Source organism: Acyrthosiphon pisum, chromosome X, assembly GCF_005508785.2.
Source record: "Acyrthosiphon pisum isolate AL4f chromosome X, pea_aphid_22Mar2018_4r6ur, whole genome shotgun sequence".
Lineage (NCBI taxonomy): Eukaryota > Metazoa > Arthropoda > Insecta > Hemiptera > Aphididae > Acyrthosiphon > Acyrthosiphon pisum.
In genome coordinates this window covers 45,157,154-45,162,651 of record NC_042493.1, presented here as the reverse complement: position 1 = coordinate 45,162,651, position 5,498 = coordinate 45,157,154, and the positions used below count along the sequence as shown (strand labels likewise).

The following is a 5,498-nucleotide window of genomic DNA, read 5'->3' as shown; positions in this document are numbered from 1 at the left end:
CAATAAAAGTTTTATCTGTTGGGCCCAAAAAGTGTATAAATTTAATACAAAGCTCCTGATATATTGTTACAATATCAGTTGAAAAATATTAAAAATACATAGGCACAATTTTTTTTTATAAGCATTTAAAGATCAAATTTGGACAAAATTTATCAAATTTTAATTTGAAAAATTATTTTGTAGTTAAAAATTTATAAAATGTTCAATTTTTGTATCTAAGAATTGAAAATTTAAAACAAGATTCCACGTAAGTAATTAATACTGTTACCAAAAAATCTAAAAAATACATTTACGCAGTTTATTTTTATAGTCATTTTAAGTACAAATTTGGACGAAATTACATATTAAAAACCTAGGATAACTATTTTAGTTATTTTGTTGTGATTGTATAATATTATTCGTGGGTACTTGAAACTTCTAAAGTATACTATTATATATCTATGATAGTACCACGGTTTTTTGTTGATGTATAACGCGTTATAAGTACCTAATAAATATTATGATATGATTAATTTGGAATTTATTATAGGTACCTAATATAATATTATGTCTTATACCTAGACTAACATACCGTCTCCGCTCAGAATCGTTTTTCTTATACAATGATATTATATCATTGAATTCAAATTTAATACCATCCATTATACAGTGACCCACTTGTAACCTACTGTACAGCAGAGCGAAATCCACTTACCCACCTTTTTAAAATTATATTTAGTTAATTTAATATTTAAGTTGGAAATTCTGAATTTTTTTGAATTTTTTACAATTTGAATTACAAAAATTAAAAATATCGCTCGATCGTTCCCTTGTACCTATATATTACGGACAATCCGAATACTTTTATTCCCATAAAACATTTTTAATTACGCCATCGGTAGCATTAACTTCGAAATAGATTGTTTATATAAATTTATATTGTATAATTGCATATAAATTCCATTATTGTACCAATTCGTAAATATTTTAAAACGAATTTTCTATTTATCATTATATTTCCACTCTGTTTGGTCCATATTTGTATGGATCGGACCGGAGCAGTGAATTTTAATTATGATTTATGACCAAGACTGGACTGGACCTTTCTATATTCAAACGGTTGAAAAAGACTGAGTTCGGAATGTTTTAAAAAAATAGAATAAATACTATTTTTACACAAATATTATGTTGACCGAATCATAATCATTTCAAAAATGAAATATATATCATTCTTGTTTATTAATTTTTCATAAGATTGTTCATAATTTCTTAGGTTGTTTTGAATTTTTATTTTTGAGGCATAATGGCTGTTTCCCCGTTATTGTACAAAGTCCCCCCGGCCGACGACAATTCAACAACGGCCCACGGCCTGGATTGCCAAACATGACTCGGATACTCAATGCATTTTCTCCGAGACCGCTGACCAGCTCCATCAAGTCTCAACCCGAGAAAGCATACCACACATTCACACCGGCACCTTGTTTTCGACCGTTTTTTTATCACGCATATCGTGTATCACTACTGCAGAAAAAAAATAAAGTACTTTATCTTAAAAATTGACCTGACATCAAAATTATGTTTCCACAATATTCAAACAATTTTAAAATTGTTATAGTAATATTATAAAGAATATTATAATAACATTTTTTAAAGATTCGTTAACATTATGATAAAATTACCATGTCAAAAAAATTATGTTCCCATAATGTTGTTTCATAACATTATAATGTTACTAATTTTATATATAAGCAAAATATAGCTCTTTAACATTTCCACAAAAACATATATGTTTTAGATATTTTAATAATGTACTAATATTCAATAAACATGGCATACATCTTTTTATCTTAGGAATTAAATATTTAAATTAGTCGGTGAATTCCATGACAGATAAAGTTGGTAAAATTTAAGATAGATACATAAATGAATCCTTAAAGTACATTCAAATGGGTCACTGTTATGGATGGTGTTAAATTTGAATTAAATTTTGTAATATCACTGTATAAGAAAAACGATTCTGCGCGAAGACGGTCAGTCAGCCTATGATATTAGTATATTACTAAGCATATTTGATGATATTATTGTGAATAAAGTAATTTATATATAACTAATTTACGTGGAACTTTGTTTTAAATTTTCAATCCTTAGCTATAAAAGTTGAAAATTTTACATTTTTTTAACTACAAAATAATTATTAAATTTTAAATATGATACATTTTGTAAAAATTCTAACTTTAAAATCTTGACGCCTTTTGGTCCAACAAATATTATTTTATTGATATTTATAGAAAATAAAACTATAAAAATTGAAATCTTAAATTGTCCGTCAACAGCACAAAACAAGTTAAAATATTTTGAAATGTTTATCAAGTATAGGAATTGATAAAATAAATATATGATATGAATGTCAAGTGTCTAGGGTTATTCGTTTTTGAATTACAACAAAATAAGGAAATCGCTAGATGAGAAATCGAGTGAATATCCAATGTAAAAATGTGAACTTCAAACGCTCATAAAAATTTAATTTGACTTTTATAGACATTTTTTTTGATGAAGGTAGATTATAAGGTAGACCTTATAAGGAATCTTGTATTACATTTTAATATCTGAGATTTAAAAAGAAAATTTTTTATGATTTTCTAACTCAAAATAATTTGCTCATTTTCGTGGTTTTTACGTATTTTGTCAATATTTGAACTTTAAATGCTTAGAAAAAACGTGACTATGATTTTTTAGTATTTTTAAATGTAATTGTAACAATAAATTATGAGTCTTGTATTAAATTTTCAAGCTTTTTTACCCAACAAATAAAGTTTTATTGACATACCTACATAGACAAAAAACTAATAATATTGGAAACTGAGAATGTTTGTAGACAGTTCAAAACAAATCAAAATATTTTGAAAATTTTATCGTGTATAGAAAATGCAAATATAAACAAACAACCAGTGAACATTTCATGTATATAACGGTCATTTGTTTTAGGGATACAGAAAATCGATTTTGCGTAAAATTCCCGTTTTCCCTTAATTTTTCATTTGTTTTTCACGGCGCTTTTAAAAACTACTGCGAGATTTTTCATTTTGATCTCCCAAAAGTACCAACTAGACTAGATTCACTTTCCCATCGAACAAGATATTGAAATTGAAAAATAAGCATTATTTCGACTACTTATCGTGTATTGTATCGAGACACAAAAAAAAAAAACACCCATAATTGTAAAACAAATACATTTATCGATCCGCTCAAAATCTAAAAATAAAAACGCACTTGTAATCTTTATATCATCAAAACTTTTTACTAACACAGTTACCGGACTGTTAATAAACAATATGCCTATTTATAGAAATAAATACATAGGTATTGTTGAGCCAATGAAATAGGATCTAAAATGAATATACTAAAATAGACCTAACCTCGAAAATGCAAAATTCAAAATGATTGAATCCTTTTATTTGATTTTATTATATTGTTTTCTAAAATTATTATGTATGGTTATAGAATATTCAAGGCCCCCCAAAAATACTTGTGAGGCCCATCAGGCGGTGCCTTGCACTGCATGCACCTGTGGTTTTTGCAGCACTGGGGAATACCCCTGATTGTCTGTTGTATTATAGAAATTGGTTTTTGGGGAAATTCGTCTTGAGATTCTTTTGAGGTTTCAGCTGGTTTTTTTGGGTAGTTTGCGGATATATGTTCGGAAGTTTCACATATAAAACACACTACAGAGTCGTCAGAAAAGAAAATTATATGATTAGTGTTATCGTAATTTATCAACATTGAGTCAGGCAGTTTCTTTAAATTTTTGGCTACTATAGGTATACATTTGACGTCGGAAACTAAGTATATGGTTGAATTCTTCTATAGGGATACCAGCTCTGAGACAAGTTATTTTACTGGTTGGTGTTATATTTAATTTGCTGAAAGTGTATATTTTTATCACAGTATATTTTTTATAATTTATTTTTCAATACAATTTCAACAATTATTGTATGTTTAGTAACTTTTAAATTTTGTGGGACAGGGAGGCTAAGACCGGCACTTTGAACTTCTGGGAGAGCTTAGTCCTCCCAATTACCCCGATTTCCGCCTATGCCTTTGAATCAGCATATTCGTTAATTGTGACAGATGTTATCAGCTTACCCTCTTCTTGTCAACTGAATGAATTTACCAGCCAATATATTCAGAATTATGGCCTAAACTATAGCAATATTGAATCTGATATTTCTTTTATGTATGAATTAGTACAATATCATTAGTACAAGACTTAGAAGGTAGTATAATTTTTTTTTAAGCATCTGTTAAAATATATTTATTTTTTACACAATATCAGAATACTAAATCATATAGAATAAATACACCATGAACAACTATTTTTTTTACCACTTGTAAATATAAATGTAAGATCAGTTTTTTTACATAAAAATAAATGAAAAACAAAGTGTACATTTTATTGTTATTTTATTTTTACAATATAATAATAACAGATATTATATAATTAGATTTTACATTAATAGAACTGAATATATTTGATTAGCAAGTTCATTGAACAATGTGAGTAATGTATAAAGTGTTTCATAAGTCATAACACAATAGTAGATTAAACTAAAATTTTTATTTTGCATACTATTACATTATAGTAGTGATGTGCATTATCTAAATAATTTTAATTTATATAATATATTTACATTTTTAACATCATAAATAAATACATTATTAAGCCTTTAGTAATTTTAATATCTTACTATCTTCCTCTTAGGATCGAACATAAAACGTGTAAATATTGCTTGAACAATCTCTGACAACTCATTCTGAAGCTCCAAGTCCTCCGCCTTATCAGCTATCGATATTTTAAGAATGCGCTCAGCTTCTTTCCATCTATAATTTTTTTTTTTTAATCATATTATAATATCATTAAAATGACAAGTATTTTACATTACAAATATTTATTTATACATTTTAAGGAGCTTATAACTTTTTTCTACATTGAATGAGGAAAATAATAATAATACATATTATATAATATATTACCTAACCTTATCTTCAACATTCTTATATTTTTGGGTTTAAAGTGGGAGACCGTCAAATATTCAGTACTTTTATCGTCAGTTGGAGATTTAACATTTATCGAACAATCACCTATTGTTTTATTATAAAAGTATTTATGATATCAGTTTAAATTTTATCATTTTTTAGTAAACTTTCAATATTATCCAGACATTAAATATTCTAAAATATAAAAATAAAAAATTATTATCTAGTAGTTTTACAATGGTGTTTATTATTTTTTTAGATTCTGAGTGGAACGATGAATGTATTGATTTTACAATGATGTGTGTTTTTTTTTTTTTTTTGTGTCTGTCATCACCTTTTAGGATAGTAAAAGTGCTTGGATTTTCTTCAACAGTACCTTTTCTGATAGGAAAGTGAATCTAGTTGGTACTTTGGGGGGTCAAAAGTAAAATTTTTCCAATAGTTTTCAAAAGCGCCGTGAAAAACAAAAGAAAAATTAAGGAAAA

The 5,498-nt window shown here is 26.6% G+C and overlaps 1 long non-coding RNA gene across 1 annotated transcript in view; it reads right to left on the bottom strand.

Moving 5' to 3' along the window:
- Nucleotides 1-4,633: 4,633 nt before the first annotated feature.
- Nucleotides 4,634-5,498, bottom strand: part of LOC115033621 — a 5,423-nt gene continuing 4,558 nt past the window's right edge. Inside the window, exon 3 of the long non-coding RNA XR_003838901.1 lies at nt 4,634-4,857. This is a non-coding gene — a long non-coding RNA (uncharacterized LOC115033621). The remainder of the gene's footprint in view (nt 4,858-5,498) is intronic.